A 19,128-nucleotide genomic window follows, 5' to 3' on the forward strand; every position below is an offset into this window, starting at 1 on the left:
AAGCTATTTGTACCTTTTTCGCCTAAAATAATGACATGTCAAAGCCTTTCACAAAAGACACCATTATTTAATTTTAAAATGGAGGAAATGGACACAGGTAATGCATGACCACAAAGCAGCTTAGGCTTCCTGTTGCTGTACACCGCAACAGCTCTCAGGCACTTAGTTCGTAGAGTGAAATCACAAGGCTCCATTACACACAAGCTGTTCCACGTATATTGAGCTAACACCCTCAAAAATCTGCCTCTCTTCTAGAAATAGGTTTTTACGAATTGCCTCAAACTAGGCAAATCACATCAGAGTTTGGGTCCCAAAACTAATCCTTGGATTTATCCTCCAAATTATTTGAGTACCAAAAAAAAAAAAAAAAGACTTAACTTTTGAACACAGAATTTCTGGCATCACTGGAAATCAACGATATCACTGCACCCCCTTCTAATTTCTCAGTGGTCAAAACATTTGCCTTGGAGAAAGAATCAAACCCTGGACCCTCTCAGCCAGACAGTGTTCACAGCCACATATCACCTCATTCACAGTAGAAATAACCAACAACCAGTCCAAAGGAAAACAAGGAATAGCTTACATGTGGACCACTAGCCTAAAGCTGTACCACTGCACATACACACACAAACTTACTCAAGATTATTGGGGCAAGAATCAGCTGAGTCAAGAATAAATTACTCTTCCCCCATACAAAACCACTTCAGTGGGGAGCAGAGAGAAAGGAAAGAACTCTGGGCTCCAACACTCATTTCACATTTTACCCAGCCCAAGGGGAAATGCACAACACAAGCTGCACAACCCACCTTTGAGAAGTTCACTATTATGCTTCAGTCAAGCTCCCTTTTGCCTTCTAACTGCGCTTCTCCTTTGCAGAGTGGTCATCATCCAAAGGAAGGGAGATACCCCTTTCTGTAGATTTACTCCAAGAAATAGTCCTCTTGCAATACAGAAACTTTGAAATATGATTCCTTCATTGTAAGAAGCATCTAAAGTCTAGGCCTCCTACTTCCTGACCCATATTTCTCATCATTAAGAGATGAGAAATTTCCATCTCCCATTAAAGTAAGGTGAAATTATGACAAGAAATTTCATGCTTTACTGAATTAGTAGTTTGCATGAATATACACACAGACCTTCAAGCTGGATATAACTCTCTGACACACTAAAATCAAAATCAATGAGAAGCCCAAATTTATGCAAATGTACTGTTAAGATCTAGATATGCATTCTTCTATATTAAGAAAACTATGCCAGTAACAACTGCCCAGAAATCAGAAACTTAGATGAACCCTTTTTAGTCTTAAATCCCAAGAGACAGGCAAAACCCCCAATACCATCTGAAAACTTATGATGCTTTTAATGATCAGAGCCCCTTTTTCTTTGAAATCAGTAAGCATATATACTCAAAATGCCCTGAAGAGGTTCTACTTAAGGGCCCAAACAATTTGAGATATATTAATTAAATCTCCTTATGAAAATATTTCAGATTCCTGTTACTATTTTTTCATCCATAGAAGCCGTAATTGTTATGAGAACGTTCTGTTTGTATAAAGCAACTTCTGTAGAAAAAAATGAATCTTAGTCTTTTCAGAACAGAGGCTAAGAAGAATCTAAGATATAAAACCCTACCATGTGTTTTTTCAACAGTAGAGACAGAGACCTGGCACTATCTTGATGTAAAGCTAAACAGCATTTTGAGATAATTACAACCTATTTGTTTCAACTTCAGAAATCTTCAACCAAATAATTATTCTCTCACTCAGAGTTAACTGCCTGAGGGCGAAATTTTTAAGCTTTTGTTAGCAAATAAGTTGTATGGCTACTTCAGACATCAAAATCAGTGAATAGTAAAACAGGTGTGCAACTCTCTAATAAGCAAACAGAACTTAGCATTCTACTACCACCACCAGTAAACAGATGTGCTCCCATGCTTTGTGTAACGAAATTTTTTCACAATGTCGTTTATCTTCTTACTACAACAACTTGTAATAATTGTATCTAAAGTTCATTAATATCCAGAATATCATATAGTAAGGTTGGAAAGGACCATCAACTCTGATTTCTTTCTACATCCACAAATTTTACCTCAGTATTCAGTGCTAAGCCCAATATCTTGTTCTTATCATTCTGTCAATTTTTGTCATTCATTCCCATGTGACTAATGGGGAATTGTTTATTCAAGGGCATATGACATTGAATAGAGGTGAAAAAACAGTCATAGTGTCATGAGAATTTTTTTTTTTCCAATTAGTTTATCTTAAACACATTTTAAACCAGATTTTTTTTTTTAAGCACTAGGTCTAGGGGTTCCACTTGGAAGCAGCCAGTGTTAACACTGTGAGGGTTGCAGCCGTGCCTGTCCCCAGCTGTCTGCCCTAACCATCTCCTCAAGGTTCCCAGCCAGGGCAGAGACAAGGGCTCAGCTGCTCAAGTGGCAGCTGCCTAAACCAATGTAGATTACTGCCTAACTACCAAGGTAATCTGAAATAGGTCCCAGTTTAATTTACTATGCTGGGCCATCAACCACAATGGCTCAGCAGCTGTTATGTGGCTATTTCCAAAAGAGAAGCAAGGCTGCCAGGCAGGGGGAAAAAATCCAGCACAGCTGTTCTAAGGTAAGCCAGCTCCACTTACTAACTTCAGCCTTAAATGGAGCACTTTCATATAGTTACCTCAAAAGTGGCACTTCTGATTTGAACATATCAAACCATGCCAATTTGCATTAATTCAACCTCTCTGTTGACTGAATCCTGTATTGGATTTTCCATTTCTCCAGGTTAAATGACTTATATGTAAATATCCTTCTGTTCATCCTTTTTCAACTTTGGCAAAATATCAACACTCTAAGTGCTGTCTTTAAGAACTTACCAAAATAAGCATCAGTGGACCAGGGACTGTCTTATCCATTTTGGTTTGGGGCAAACTTTCCAGGCTTGCTGACTTAAAAATGTTTACCCTTCACAGGCATTGTTCTCCTTTCCTACCCAATGAAAAACACTCCATTGGACTCAGATCATAAAATCCCATTATCTTGGTTCTTTCTAGACAGAGCAGAAAAATTGTATTTCTGCCTTCTCCGGCACCACACTGAACAACCAACCTATTTCCACCTCGTGTTAAGCCTATACTTGATTAAAATGTCTTTTGTTGCCAGCATATTTAATCCTTCTACCCATACCTGCATTTAAAAACAAAGGCCAAAACTTCCAGGCAATAGGAGTTAGAAGGGAGGCTATTTTGTTTGGTTTTTCCTCATCTGGGCTACATGGGAAAATATAACATGGAGTTTGAAAGTGCTGTAAGGCTTTGGGTGTGGTTAAAGAGAATTAAGAAAATATTCTACACAGAATGAGAATTGCCCGTGAGTTGAACAGCAGATTTAGTATCTTCTGCTCATGTTCTCATTTGTTCTATATTAGCATGCTCAGGTCATCGGAGAGATGCAGGAAGAAGAACAGCAATCACAGAAAACTGTTCCGCATCAGCTTGTTTCAGCAACAAGGGCTTTGATATCTGAAAGTGAATTCCAAGTTATGTAACGCTACTCCTTTTAATAAATTTGAAAAAGCTTACACTAAATTACACCAAATAATAATCTCTAGATTAGGTACCCTCCAAATTCCTGGGTTTTTCAGACGCATAGAAAAAACAAGGACCAAACAAAAAGCCATTATTATTATCAGTTATCCTAACACAATGTGTGAAAGGGTTAGTCCCTTCAACAGGAAGCCAAAATAATTTTCTCTAAACCTCAGCCACACTGAGAGGATTTTCTTCTTAGTTTTTCTATCCATTTCTTCATGAGAGTTATCTCTGTTGACAGCAGACTAAAACACTGAAGTGTTACTATACGTGACATTCCTAAACTCTTTTGACTGGGGGGTAGGGTAGAGAGGTTATTTTGTTCTGTTGTTCCATTAATGATCTCATAACTTGGCAAGAGCTTTCAAGCCATTGTTATATTTTGGGATACTTCCTTAAGTTCAATACTTGACCTGTAGTCACCAACCATAAGCAGAAGCATCATCTGTTCTTCCTAACCAAAACATAACTTGGCTGATTTGGGTTCAAAATAATAAGTGATGCAGGTTCCACACATTCTTTAAAAGACCAGGAACAGAGGGAAAGAGAAGATGATGGTCTGAACTCTTGGCTTATGTTCCTTATTTCAGGTCAAGTAGGATGGCGGTCAAGTGCGTGACAAATAGAAATGACCTCATGTTTAGAATGTTACTAGAGTGGCAACAATCCCCAAAAAATTCCTGTTAATATAAAAAAGAGTGAAGTCAAGAAGTCATACATTTCAGGCTATCAGCAGTCAAGTTCATCTTTTATCACAATGCCAAGAAAAAAAGCACCAATTCTTCCTTTATAATTCTGCATTGGGAAGTTCCTTAGCTCGTTAGTCATGATGCATTCCGAATATGACTGTGAAAACACGAAACATGATTTGCATTTAAATACTATATTGAACACAAACAGTCCAGACATAATTTGAATCATAACTTATACTGGACCACTGATGATTCACAAGCCTGAACACTCATTCTTCATGATGATCACCTTTGCTATTCATGGCCAACTGTGTATCCCCCACTGCATATGACTTGCTCCTCCTCACTCACAATATTTTAAGGATTCAACTCCAGAAAGTTTAAGCTATTAAGAAGCCTAAGACAGGTCCTTATTTTCCAATTTTAACTGAAAACACGAATTAAACATAAAACTATTAATATGAGAAAAAACAGCTTTAATTAAAAAAAATTATACATATATAAAGCAATATTTCCCCTGTACTGGGTCACCTATTGGGGTCATCTTCAGGGTTCCCTTCAGCACTTCAGGGAACAAAAAAACGATTTGTCTTGTAGGAAATGTACCAGCATCTGTTCACAAAGGTCCTGCAAGAATTTTGGAAAACCACCAGTGGAGACTTGGTCTTCACTAACAATAACTTACTGTCAAAACATATCATGACTGGTACAGCCTATTTAAAATAGAATTGTATTGATGAAAATATAATTAATCCTGTTTCACCAAGATAAACATTTTACCCACTGAATTAAGGCAGATACTGAAATCCTACATAATTCAAAGACCAAATAAAACTATTTTAACCTTATACATTTCCAACATGTGCTGTATTACTCCATGCTGATGATATACCAATAGTGTACTATGACAACAGATACTGAAACATTTATCATAACTGAATATTCTGTACAAATACTTTGGGAAGTATCATGATGGCATTTGAGGGATGATGTTTAGGAAAGTCTGCACTCATAAATAACTTAAAGTATATTAAAAGTGATCTTTTATTCAAGCTGCCATTTTTAAGAGTGTGACTACAGTTTCTTACAGGAACTACTCTGCTTACTGCACAATACTGTTTCTTATTAAACACGAAGAACCATCACCATAATAATTATCATAATCCCTACTGTGATTTTGTCACCCTTTTTTCTTTCCAAAAAAAAGCAGTGAAAACACCTCTGCAACACTCAAAACATTACAGTAGAAACATCTATTATCACCAATTTACCTTATGAAACCAATTACTCAAAATGGGGAGTCCTCAACTGATGTTTCACAATTTAACATCATACAAAGCCTCTCTTACCAATAAGGCACGAAATCTATGATCCTAAAAATAATGGAATATACAAAAAATATTTTGAGGGGATGTCTGCAATAAAGCAGAAATTTAAATTCAGCAAGTTAGATTTGTCTTCTTCAGACCTATTTTGTGCATCATTGTATTTAATAGAACTGAGAAGCAGGAAAAGATATTTTACCAGTTACTTTGAGTTTTCTTAAAAGTACAGAAGAGCCTGGTTCCAAGCAAGTGCTTTCAGTACATATGTTTACGTGTATTTTCAAAGAACCATAATCTTGACAGAATATTATATAAATCTACTGACTGTATTACAAGTAACAGAAAAATTAACTAAATCATAAAAAGAGGGCAGAAGGAACATCAACGAGCACTTTCAACAGAACAAACAGCAGAGGAGGGTAGTATTTAAAAACTGAAATTGATCTATATTGATCTATTCATGCATGCACAGTATTTTACTGAAAACACTTCAGTACAAAATAAGAAGCACAATGTTTCTCACTATGCCTTTAAAAGGCATCTTTCAGTGTATGACTATCCAAATCAAATCAAAACCAGGTTCCACTGATCCCTCAAAGAAAATCCTATCAAATGAAAAATGCTCCTTACAGCTCATACCACGGGTCCTCCATGTAAGTCAACAGGAAGAATTTTAAATCGTGACCCAAACAACAACTAGGATGAAATAATTTGGCAGTATATACGTCTTCCAAAAGCCACTACAGATTTTTGCTAAAGCAAGGAGCATTCTGCTGGCGGTGACCTAACTGCTAGAATAAAAGCTGCATATCTGACAAAGGGAAAGAAAGGATCCACTGCTTCATACATAATTTATTAAGATTTCCCACAGCATTCGCGTTAAGTCGCGGACCCAAGCATTTCTTTGTGATGTTAAATAAATTTGTAAGAAGTCAGCGGATCCCAGGGCGAGCCGGCCGCACGGCGCAGCGCTCACCCCAGAGCGCTCCCCGTCAGGCGCGCTCGGCTCGGCTCGGCACGGCTCGGCACGGCACGGCTCGCTCTTCCCGGCGACGCGCTGCGGCAGCGGACGTACCGCCGCCCTCCATCACCAACAAAGCCGGGCTGAAGCCACCCGCGGGCAGCGCCTCGCCGCCCCGCAAGGGGCACCTCCACACGCCGGGCAGGGGCTGCCCGCCCGCCCGCCTCCTCTCCGCCTCCTCTGGCCGCAGAGCCCGCGCTACGGGGCGCACGGCCGCGCCAGGGCTCCGCGGCGGCTTTGTGCTTCTCGCCGGCGGGGCGCGGGGGGGGGGCGTCGGTACCGCCCGCGGCGGTTCCCCGCCGTGCCTGGTGGCCCGTCTCCGCGGGCGCGGGGTCTTCCTCCCCTCCGCAACGACAGCCCTTTCTCGCAGCCCAGGTTTTTTTTTTTTGCTTTTTTTTTTTTTTTAGCCACAAAAGCCGCTTTCTTCTCCCTTCCCGGCGGCGCCGCCGCCGCCTCCTTGTCACAGGCGCAGAGAACCGCCCCGCCCCACCTCACCTCACCCCGCCCGCGCCGCCGCCCGGGTGCGGTGGCCCCGGGAAGCCGCCGCCGCACTCACCCCATGGCCGCGACAGCTGCGCCTCCATCCCGCCGCCAGCGCCCGGCCCGTCCGGCCCCGCCCGCGCCCACCGGCTGCGCCAGCGCCGCGGCCAATACTGCCCCGCTGGTCACGTGCAGCCCGGCGCGGCGGCGCAGCCAATGGGGCGGCGCGCCCCTGTGGACGCGCCCGCCCCCTCCGCGGGGCACAGCGGCGCCCCCGCCCCGCGCCCCCCGCGGCAGGAGGAGCCGCGCCGGCGGCCAGGCCCCGAACTGCGGCTCTCGGCACCGGCAGCGGCACGGCCCGGGGCGGGGCTGCCGGCAGCGGCGCGGCGCTGTCAATGCGACGGGCTGCCCCGCGCCCCACTGCCGCCCGGGGAGGCCGAGCGCCCTCCCGCAGCCAGCTGCGAAAGGCGGGGCCCGGGGCCGGGAACCCAGGCACGCCTCCGCCAGGAAGTTAACGGACGGGGGCAAGGCGAGCCCGGCGCAGCCCCGTGCGAGGACGCCGTCTTCCCCGCAGGACAGTGCGGTGGGCGGTCCCCAGCCGCCGCACCCCGCCGGAGGCCTGAGCCGCCTGGCACCCGTTACCAGCTACTGCGCACACACGGTGTAAAATATAGAATATTATTCGTGATAATTCACAGGGAAGGCAGGCAGGACCTTCTTTTCCACAGGGAAGCGCCCCCAGCTCTGTATTCCACCACCAGCACTCCGCATAGCCACGGGCACGAGAATTAACACACTCTGCAGAAATCAGCTCACAAGCATCTGCATCACTTCAGCCATGATGATTAGAATTCTCCTTTCAACAAAAGCACACAAGGACGAAATACTGTACAGGAGGACAATCTTTGGCATTTCTATAAAGGAAAATACTTTTATACAAAAAAATAAATGACGTTCTTCTGTAATTAAACAGTCCATCTAGTTTTTAAAGAAATCCACAGAGACACTACATATTTAAAAGGCAACCATAAGCGTATTCTTCAAGGGTATCTCGGGCTTATTTGCGGTTCAGTAAAACACTGTTTTCATGTGCTTTTTAGATATAAAGTTGTCACTACTAGGTGCTAATTTTATGACAAATCAAATATGTATACACTTAAGCTATACCAAATTAGAACAAGTATCAGTTTAGTGATGGGTTGGAAAAAAATCCAGAAGACACATGAATAAACGAATCAGTTCATGAAATTATGTATTTTAGAATCTCCTTCCAGAACTGATCTCTCCCCAAGCATAAGGAAGCAAAAAGGTTTGCACAAAGAAAACCCCGCCAGAAACACACTACTGAATACAAGAGGCAGCAGAAATGAAGCCGTATTTCAGCTGTTTGAGTTTGTAGTTTGTATTTCCAGTTCAATAAAATGTCATAAAGACAAAAGGTACTGCAGAGATGAGATTTGAAAAAATCCAGCTGTAATATAAAAGGCAGATTTGTAGAAACAGAACAATATTAAGTCTTTTTAATCCTCAAGTGGTAGCCAAGAATAAATCTACGGGCAGTGCAATCCATCTCAACAGAGCAGTGCACGAAAGAAGACACCTGAACAAGCGCAAGTTTCTCAGCTAGAGCAAATGAATGCCCTTCCCTGTGGCACTTCACATAAATTATGGAGTTACACACTTACACAAGTGGACATAAGGACAAACAGCTCATTAAAAACACATATCCTTATATGCCCCAGGAAATTTCATTCTTCCTCTAATAATTTGTTCGATTTGTATGAGACAAGCAGCTCATGATACCTCATGGTTGGGACCAGGCACAACTGAAGGCACCACAGGCCTGTGCATGCTTGTGAGCAACTGCACAACAGATATTTAAATGCTGCTAGTTTAACTTCAGCTGTTTTCCCATAGTTCCTTTTTTCCAGTCAGAGAAGGCAATACCAATACTCTGCTCTCAGGAAAGATGCTCGTTACCAGATAACCTTTTGTTAAACGTCTTTGTGTTTAAGGAGATGTGCAACATGATGTCATCTGCTACCTTCAGCACAGCATCACACAAAATCCTCTTTGACTTCATCAGTATGAATACTTACAGAGGTTCCGTCACTTAAGCTGTTACAGTAAACCACTTTAAACAAAATTTAAGTGTGCCAGTATTCAAAGGTCAGGCTATATGTGGGGTTTTTTTGTTGTTTTTGTTTTTGGGTTTTTTTGTTTGTTTTTGTTTGTTTGTTTGTTTTGGGTTTTTTTGTTGTTTTTTTTTTTTTTTTGCTACAAAGCTCCTATTAATTACAGCAATAGTTGACAACCCTCTGTTCTTCAATCCACTCAATTTCATTTCACAGACACCAAGTTCATACTCCCTCAGCTGTAACAAATTATCACATTACTGTTCTCAGACTTAAAGTGTAGAACCTATGCAGGCATTACATCTAAAGCCATCTTACTGATACATTACTGATATAAGCCACTGTTTCTCCCTTCAGAAAAGAAAACCAAAATGCTCCCAGCTGTTACTGTACCGCTCCCTCCATCCTAAAATTATTTACATTAGCAGAAGTGCATACTGAAATAAGTATAGACATAGCTCATTATCAGTTGGCAACGTGTTGCAATATGAGTTGCAGCTTATATACCAATCAGGTTGGTTCAGTGATGGCTTTAAATCATGTTCAGAAGTTGCAAGTGCAGCACAGTCTGTCATTACTTTCCATGTGCAAAGACAATACTAGAGAACCAATGCCAAAGAAAATGCTAGAAAACTGAAAACCTATATACTTTAAAGCTAAACTGCAACCTTCTAAGTAAAAAACAAAGCTTGAGAAATACAGTTAATTTCCTAGAACCTAAATGGGAATATCAAAGATCAAAGGCTACATAACATGGCCCATTTGTTTAGACACATCATACTGCATTTTCTGCAACTCTGAAAAACTAACTATAGCGTTCACTCTGTGAAAATGCTCGTTAGTCCTGGTATTAGTCAGTCCCTTCTGAGGCTGGTAGTTGTAAGCTGCATAAATTTGAGTAAATTCAGTGCTGATGAGCTGTGTTAGATTCACTACTCCGTAGCCTGAAGTCACATATTTATTCACAGAACAAGCAGAGCATAAGCAGCAGTACAAATTCTCCAATGCATCCTGCCAAAATGACAGGTGAGCGTGAGGAAGAAAGCTTTCGCTTCCTTGCTCATAGTAATGCCCATTCTGTTATGATTTAATAAAAACGGTAGCTTATGTTTTCTGTCTGTGTCACATTCACTTGCCTCTGAAGCAAAAATCCAGTATTAAGTGAAATTCAGTTTCATAATCAGCATGTTCTTATTACTAAGATGATCTTTCTCATACTATATCTCCCAGTGGTGTTAAAACATCGATCTATAGCCACACAAGTGAATGGTATTGTGACATACTCTTGTTTTCTTTCAAAACTGCTTTCTGCATGCAGTACTAGATCCTGGCAATAGAACTGATAGCACTGAAACAGTATTTGAATAAAAAAAAGGTCAGGGTCTCAAGAAAAAAAAAACAACACACAGAAAGGAATTGTACAGAGAAGTGCCTTGTTTAGACTAAGTTTATTTTTGGCTAATTATTTTCTGTTTGGCAGAAGGAACAAGATGGACTTTTCATTCTTTGAAAGATATAATAACTAAGACAGATCTAGCAATACCTGCTCCATATTACGTAACTCCCCCCCCTTTAAAAATCTACTAAAGAATGAAATCTCCGCATGTAATCCAACAAATCTCAGGGATGCAAAATTTTAGTATTGAAAAATACTGACTCAGTTTCAGTATTCAAAACACAATTACTTTTATTATCTTGGACAAGATCCCTGCAGCCTACCCAGCACAGCATTCTCAAACAGCCAAATGGGAATTTGGCTCCAGAAAAGGAATTGTTAATCTTTTCACAGAATACTTGATGTAATCCATGTACTAAGTATTTCCCAATGCCTTGTTGCATTTATAAAAATCCTGTTTGAGACCAAATAAAATTGTCACAACCTTTTTCCCCCACCACTAGTAAGTAGTGCTAAATAGAAGCTCTGAGCAGATTAAGATGCCCAAAAATATTTGCTTCATAAAATCAAGACTATTAGAGCAGAAAATGCAAGAGGTTTTCTCGTTTTAGATAACTGGCTCATAAATGTGACAGTTCTCTGTGCTTTCACCTTACCTTTCGCAGTAGTAGCTTTCTCCCTAGAAGCTTTTAACTATTTAATATAGTTTAAGTGATTGGTATTTCATTATTAGTCATTGTACATGCACAGTATTATCTATCTCAGAGACTCTGGGTGGTGAGTGGGTTGGATAATAAGTTAAATTCTCTCTGTTGCCAGGCACTATGGTATTACTCGCAAATGTGAAATGTAGTATTGCCAACTTAAGGGATCTTGCGTTCGGAACTTCACTTATACATTGACTTATATCAGTGGCATAAAGAGATTTCGTTAACAAAAGACTGAAAACATTGCACATCTGTTTTACATAGATGCAAATTTCATCTTAACACAGGACTTAATGAAATATTTTAGCAGCTGCTATAATCATAGATTGTCTCCTGCCTTTCAAATTTATTTTAAAAACTGATGAAGCTGAATATGCTCTCAGTTTTTCATTTCCTTGGAAACTGTGAAGTTGCTTTCACCTTTCTCACTACCACACACAGACTCTGTGTTGTTCCTTCTGAGCCTTGTCCTTACTGTATGACTAGGATCAGTGATAGTTTGTATATACACACATTGGGAATACTCATAACCTGCTCCCATCAACATTAATATCTGTGTTTTGACCATGAAAAGCTATACTCATACTTTGTCCATCAGGATTCTCTCAGAAATGTCGCATATACTTCCCCATACAGATGACCTCCAACTATGAGCCCAAGAAAGATAATCATAAAAAGAGGTTTCCTAAGGATGAAGAAACGAAATGACCACCCTTTCTTACACAGATACAGAAAGAATGGAGAAAAGAACTGTCACTGGTCCTAATGCATCAACCAGAACACATGAACTCAACCCTTCTGACACTAGTCCTACAAAAATAAAGAGGAAATTTCTGTACTGAGAATAAAGAATCAGAAATCAAATTGTTCTGTGAAGATTTTCTATTATGTTGATGTGCTAAAATTCCATTCCACTTGCCCTCCAAGCCCCTCTCCCCCAAAGACTGTGCCATAAGTTCCTAAACTTGAGAAGATTTTTCCACAAGCAATTAAAAGGTCTGTCTTTCACAGGAGTCAATTAACTACTGGAAAGTCATGTAACATAAGCTAAATGAGAAAAGCAGAAAAATGCGTGCTGTTTAATTATTTCATAAATAAGTCAGAGGTAAGGAAAGCCATCACCCGCTCTTTAAATCATTTACTATCTAATGCTTTCTACTGTTTGCCAATTCCTTTCTTTTGTCCAGAAGTACTGTGCTCTCTGGGGCATCTCCCACTCATCCTTTCTTTCCTCTCACTAAAGTTTTCCATCTGCATGTAGGTTTCTTGCTGGAACTTAAATAAACCAAGATTCAAGGAGAAAGACTGCTTCCTTCCTCACATCTGTTAGATCTAGTATGGAGCCATGGCCCAATCTGTAATATTAGTCACATATATTCTAAAACCAGTTCAACAGTAAAAAAAAAAGGAGTTTGTATAGCAAACCATTAATCCAGTAAACTTCACCATCTATTCACCCATTCTTCTCTCTCAGCTATATAATAAAATCCACCTGATATGTGTCACATTACCCACTACCTGTGGCTTCCTCATCCTCTAAATTAAAGAACATCAGAGTATCCCAAGTATTGAATCGCTCTGTTCCCTCTCCTGCAGCTCTTTCAGGCTTGTGTTTCAGGTGCATATTATATTTTCTGCCTTATTTTTATTTATCTTTTCCACTCCCCCTTAATACCATGGCAAAGCATGACAGTTGTTAGGCCTCATTTCTAATGGACTCTAGGGTACAAGTCTTTATTAGAAATGCTTCAGTTCAAACATCACAGGTGTTAGTTAATCTGAGGCTCACGTGTAGGACATCAGGAGGCAGCAAGTCAGAGCAATGTTGTGCAGTACCTCAGATGAAAGGCAATAGAAGTTCAGTACATACCTGCATCGGCTCTTGCTTTCTGCAGTTAACTGCAGAGGGCTTCATCTTACCCAATATTAAAATTGTGCATTAATTTTCACACAGATTTCTGGTTTTTAAATGGAAAAACAATCCTATCCAAAAAGTCGGAAAACATAAATGGATGATGCCTATTCAATCCACGGAAGAGATGGACTTCTACAGAAATTGAGAAAGGTGACTTTAAATGTGTGAGCTAGAAAACTTGTCTGTAAATGTGCAGAAAGCAAGTTCACACTGACCAGGTAAACTAAAGAGCTGACTTTCAAGTGTAGTTTAGTTTACTCCAGTGGTTCACTCATGTGCCTCCCCACTTATTCCAAACCTCCCACAAACTAAAGGCTTATTCAGCACTTTTGAAAACCTGTAATTGTACCTTCTAACCCATCCTTAATTCTGTTTTGGTAATCAGTTAACAGTACTGGAAGCTCAACATCTGCAGTGCTGAGTATCTTCCACATAAAAGCCCCTGTCTAGCATACCACAGGGATTGTCTTCGTAGAGAACTTCATTCATTAATAGAAATTTCTCTTATTTTTCCTCATCTGCGCCATAGAGTAGAAAAAACATTAAATTTTTAGAGAAAGTTCAAGAATTTGATGTTTCTTGGAGAGTGCCAGGCTCTGGACCTGCCTTATCTCCATTAGAGCTACCTTTTGTAACCAAAGCACTTTGTCTCAGAATAATACTTTGTCCTAAGCTGTTGCACAGGTCTTGACTCTAACATACAGATCTACCCAGGGCTGCACATCCATCCGCTGCTCAGAGACTGATTAAGCATCATATCCACTAGAAAAAACTGAGCACATACCTAGAATACGTGCAGTGGCCTGAGTTATGAGAAAAAGCCCTATTTTGCTGCTTCTTAATATTCAGTATCAGACATAAGAAGTTGCAGTATTAGCATCTGTAGGTGACAAATGGATGACTGCACACATAAATGGATGATCAGATTCAGTTTCTTGTTACACTGCGGTTGACAAAGGTCACTGCTAAAAAAATTGGATGCTACATGGTTATACATGTTTTACAGTGAATCCAGGAACATCCCAGAACTCCACACCACTCTGATAAATGGAAGCTCTATCACTTCAGTGCAATATCACCTTTTTTTCTCACCATCTTCTTTTCACTATTCCCTTTGTTTGGTTTGAACCAATGTTGCTAATGCAAGAACTGATTTATTGTAAGCATTCTGACATTTTAGTAGTAATAATTCAGTTAAAAATTTATTTACCTAGAGGTCATCAACATTTTCGGGGGTTTTGTTTGGTTGGTTTTTTTTGGTGCAGGGTATCAAAATGGACGGAAGGTCAATTTTTGTGGAATCCTGTACACAAAGACCTTTTACAAAAAGGTATGTTAAACATCACCATTCTCCAAGTCTGCTAACAAAACAAAACAAACAAACAAAAAGTTCCAGCTCTAGGCAAGTTTCTGAAAGCCCACTGTACTAAGAACAGCTTTGACAAGGTCTAGAAACACAAAGATCTTGCTCAGTCGTGGCTGTGAGTTCTCTCACCATAATTATAGTCTTTAAACACTTAAATTTAAGCCTGAGTCTCTGAGCTCTCAGCTAGAACATGACAACCATATCAAGTAGATCTAGAAACACTGTCCTTTATAAAATAAAGGGTTGACAAGAAATCTGAGGATAAATATATCTTCCTCAAAAATCTAATTAAAAAACAATCCACATTTCAGTACATAACACTAATTACTAAGAAATTCAAAAAAGGACCACAAAAATGTATCATTTCATTTAAAAAGTTTTATGCTGTATGGTTTAAGGAATACAATTTAGCTGGTTTAGCAAAAAGTAGGCTGCTTTTTATTACTGTATACTGAAAATATTTCCAAGTTTGTCACAAGTTTAAAGAAATCCATTAGCTGGAAATTAGACAAACTGGAACTTAATTTCCTAACAGTGGAGTGGTTAAGAAAATCACAAAAGCTCAGTAGGAGCTGAGCCCACAAGGTGAGACAAGATACTCCATTAGGAAATACTGATTTTTAGTGTTCTGCAGCTTCTAATATAAGGTTCACACTGAACAATGCAGGGATCCACTCTGAGCTTTGAAGTTCACAATTTATTTAACCCTGCAAGAATTTAATCCCTTACAATGTGCATATACTCATGATGTGTTGGAACAATTATTATCCAGTCTCACACAACTGAGATTTAGCTGATCGCTTGCCAAGGTGTCCTGGTTTCAGCTGGGACAAAGTTAGTTTTCCTCCTAGTAGCTACTATAGTACTGTGTTTTGGATTTAGTGCGAGAAGAACGTTGATAACACACTGATGTTTTGCTTATTGGCAGGTAGTAAAGGACTTTTCAGCTTCCCATGCTCTGCCAGGTACTCAAGAAGCTGGGAGGGAACAAAACTAGGACAGCTGACCCAAGCTGGCCAAAGGGGTATTCCTTACCATATGACATCATGCTCACTACATAAACTGGAGTCAGCAAGGGGGCAAATATTGGCTGTTTGGGAACAAATTAACATGCTATTGGGCCTCAGATGGTGAGCAATTCCACTGTGTATGACTTGTTTTGTATATTCTACTATAATTTTTATTATTATTTTCTCTGCATGTTCTATCTCATTGAACTGTTCTAATCTCAACCCACAAGGTTTTTTGTGGGTTTGTTCCCCTTTCCAATTCTCTCCGCCATTCCACTTGAGGGACAGGGGGAAGTGAGCAGCTGTGCAGTCCTAGTTGCTGGCTAGGATTAAACCATAACGTAAGATCTCTCAGGAGCAATACAGAATTCTCACCATAAACTGATTTCTGTGTATGCAGAGGTGAGCTGCTGTGAGAAGCAGCATTCATGCAGAATGGACTTGTGCTCCCAGGTAGCACAACCCCCGCAGACAAGACACCTGGCCAGCATGCAGTTTTCCTGCTCACAGACAAGTTAATCATCAAGTATAATGATTCACTTTAGATTTTTGGGTTAGCTTTTGTTTTGGAAACATTGTTGCTCACTTCAGCTTATTTATTGACCATAAAAATGCTTCCTTGGATGATCTGGATCTCACTCCCTTAGGGAATCTGCTGTTACACAAGCCTATAGGCATTAGTGGCATACTAAAATTTTTACTCACTTGTCTTTTGGCACACAGTTTAGTGGGTTTACTGAAAATTAAAAATCCACAGCCCCATTTCAAAATATGAGGGTTTATGATATTGGTGGGGTGGGTGCTAGGAATTATGTTTTTCTTTTTGGGTTTTGGATTAACTGCATCTTCAAATTCTAATTTCTGTAAGACTTAGTGAAGTTGAAAAAAAGACATTTTGCTTCCATTGTGGTGGGGATTGTTTTCATAACAATCTGAGGAGTCCAAAATATCTTAGGATATTTTTCTCCTAATAATAAAGGTTCAGCTTACTGAACAGTCAGTAAGGAACAAAATTCAAGTATAAGCAGCCCTGTCCAGTATTCAAGCAGCATGAATACCTATTGAAATTGATCTACCTGCTCATTAGAAGAGGAATGCAAAATTGAAATATTAATTTCATCTCTAGGCAAGCTGCTTTCAATACCAAGCTCCACACATGTAGCAACAATACACTGTGATCCACACTTTTAGAAGTCACACAGATCTGGCCTTTCTTTGTGCCATTCTTTATCTTGGAAATCAGCAGGCAACTTCAAACTAACAAAACCAGCATCTGAGACAGCTACTACTAAAAATTTACCACTACCAAAGTTACTTCAGGAAAGTACTGCAAAAAAGCAATTGAAGAAGGGCTGATAGCCATGCCCAGAACAAATAAAGCATCAGTGGAGTAAGAAAGAAGAAAAATGCACCTAGGTTTGTCAAAAACTGAGAAGCCAGGAGTGTTTTTAAATTCCTTGATCTAGATAGAGTGTATATTTGAGTGCCATCTTTGCTTCCACAGCTTGGATTCAGGGCCACCGGCTACTCAACTAATTGCATGTATTAAATCTTAGAACTGTAAGATACAATTGCATGATTAAAGTGTACAACATTGCAACTCTTGAAACACTCAGGCTAGAGATAAGGAAAAACATTTTACTGATTACAGATATATTTTGCATGTCAGATTGTAATCCCTACAGACATGTGAAGTGAAAATTTTAAATAATCACAACCACGTTTAGAAAAGTTCTCCATTGCTAAGCATACCAGAATAATTTATTTTTTTCTCCTAACACATAACCCAAATATTTCAATCTTAAATAAAGAGATGTATTTTCAAAGATCCCCAAGGCAAGTCAGCTAGAATACCAACCCTAACTAGCTAAGATTTAGGAGAAAACATATTTGACATAGATCTTCCTCCTCAGCATGGATTTGCATTTTATTGATCCATTACTCTTTTATAAATGTTTATATTTTTAATCAAGTACTGAATCCCTTACTAGAAATATTTTCTATTATTTTCATGTTAAAACTCAAACTATTCAAGTTTCAAGTTTTCCTGGAATGGAGTCATCCTGAAGAAACTCTGGCAAACATAAGACTTTGTTTCTACATAAACAAAAATTCCAAATAATGTAGTCTTGTGGGCAAATTTAGTGCCTGCAAATCAAGCTAAGTCAGGATCCCAAGAATTCTGAGCATTTCTCACAACATTGAAGGGGTTAATTTTGCAAGCTAATTACCCCAGGTGGCAAGAGAAAGAAATCTTTACAGCAGGCATTACTTGTTCTGACAAGTAAGAAACAATATGAGAGATTCCATGTCATTGGCAAAATCCCTTCTGTCACACAAACAGAAAACCAAAGTCCTTCTCCAGAAACACAATTGGCAGCAATCAAAATTTTTTTATTTAAGATTATGGATTAATTGTTGCCCATTCTCACTTCTTACTTCTTCCGCTTCCCCTGAGTTTTTTGCCTTGTCTTGTGACCAGGCGTGTCTTAGCACTTGGAAATTTCATACAACACTCACACCATGGCACTCACTGGCCATGTGATCAAACATGCCTGTGACTGAAGTCATCTGGATGAGTGACTTGATTGGAACTGTTCTTGTGCACCCAGATATGCACCCACCACATAAAGGGTAGACCTGTGCTTCAGCCATGTGATGGAGCATGGCTAGTGCATCAAGTCCATGCACTTCTGTGAACAGCTGTATAGCACAACTGCACTGGAAAATGTAATTGCTTCAGTACAGGAATTGTCTTTTTACAGATTTGAGCTTTGCCCAACACAAAGTAATTTTAATGCTTGCATGGCTCCTAGAGACTCCTACAATATAATTACATAACAACTTGGGAAATGCAGAACAGAGACAAGAATGATGAAAAGCACTACACATCCATGTTTACAAGTGATGCAATAAACTTAAAAGAACACAAACTGAATAAAAATAGATAATTCTCCTTCAAACACTAAACTAGATGGCAAACCGTCCATGAGAACAATTACCTGGCTTTGTAAAGAACCTCATCACTTGTATGCCACAAATTAGAAAATCTTCAAGCAATAAACACCGATTAAGTAACAAATTTGTACATTCCTACACTACCTCTATTCAGAGCAGGTGACTTGAAAGGCAAGAATTAATACACTGGCAGACAGCAAATATAAAATTTACCCATGGTAACCTCAGTATGTTGAAGGTAGACATTTCCCCTTATTCTCTGAACAAGTGAAAACATGCTAAGCCATTTGAAACTTCTAAAATACGAAACAGTGAATTACAACTAGGCTTTGTCCTTACAACTAGTTTCAGGTCTTCCTTGTTGCATGCAAACTAGACTGTCACATGGACTCTTCAGTACCTTTACATCATTCAAGACACTATTTCACTTGCTAAATAAAAAATTTTAAAAAAAGAAAAAAGCCCAAACAAACAAACAAACAAAACTCTGAACATCTTGCTTACAAGTAAAATTGAGAGAGATGCAAATAAAGCAATA

At 39.7% G+C, this 19,128-nt stretch overlaps 1 protein-coding gene across 7 annotated transcripts in view; it reads right to left on the minus strand.

Annotated features, from left to right (window-relative positions):
- Window positions 1–19,128, minus strand: part of APC (APC regulator of WNT signaling pathway) — a 100,196-nt gene that overhangs the window by 70,782 nt on the left and 10,286 nt on the right. For 2 of the 7 annotated variants that reach the window (XM_065045396.1, XM_065045393.1), the window contains exon 1: window positions 7,180–7,312. The exons of the other annotated variants lie outside the window; for them this stretch is intronic. The gene's annotated coding sequence lies outside the window, so the exon portion shown is untranslated. Of the gene's footprint in view, window positions 1–7,179; window positions 7,313–19,128 lie in introns of those variants that run through there. 7 annotated transcript variants of the gene reach the window in all.

The sequence above is a fragment of the Columba livia genome, chromosome Z, assembly GCF_036013475.1.
Source record: "Columba livia isolate bColLiv1 breed racing homer chromosome Z, bColLiv1.pat.W.v2, whole genome shotgun sequence".
NCBI classification, from domain to species: domain Eukaryota; kingdom Metazoa; phylum Chordata; class Aves; order Columbiformes; family Columbidae; genus Columba; species Columba livia.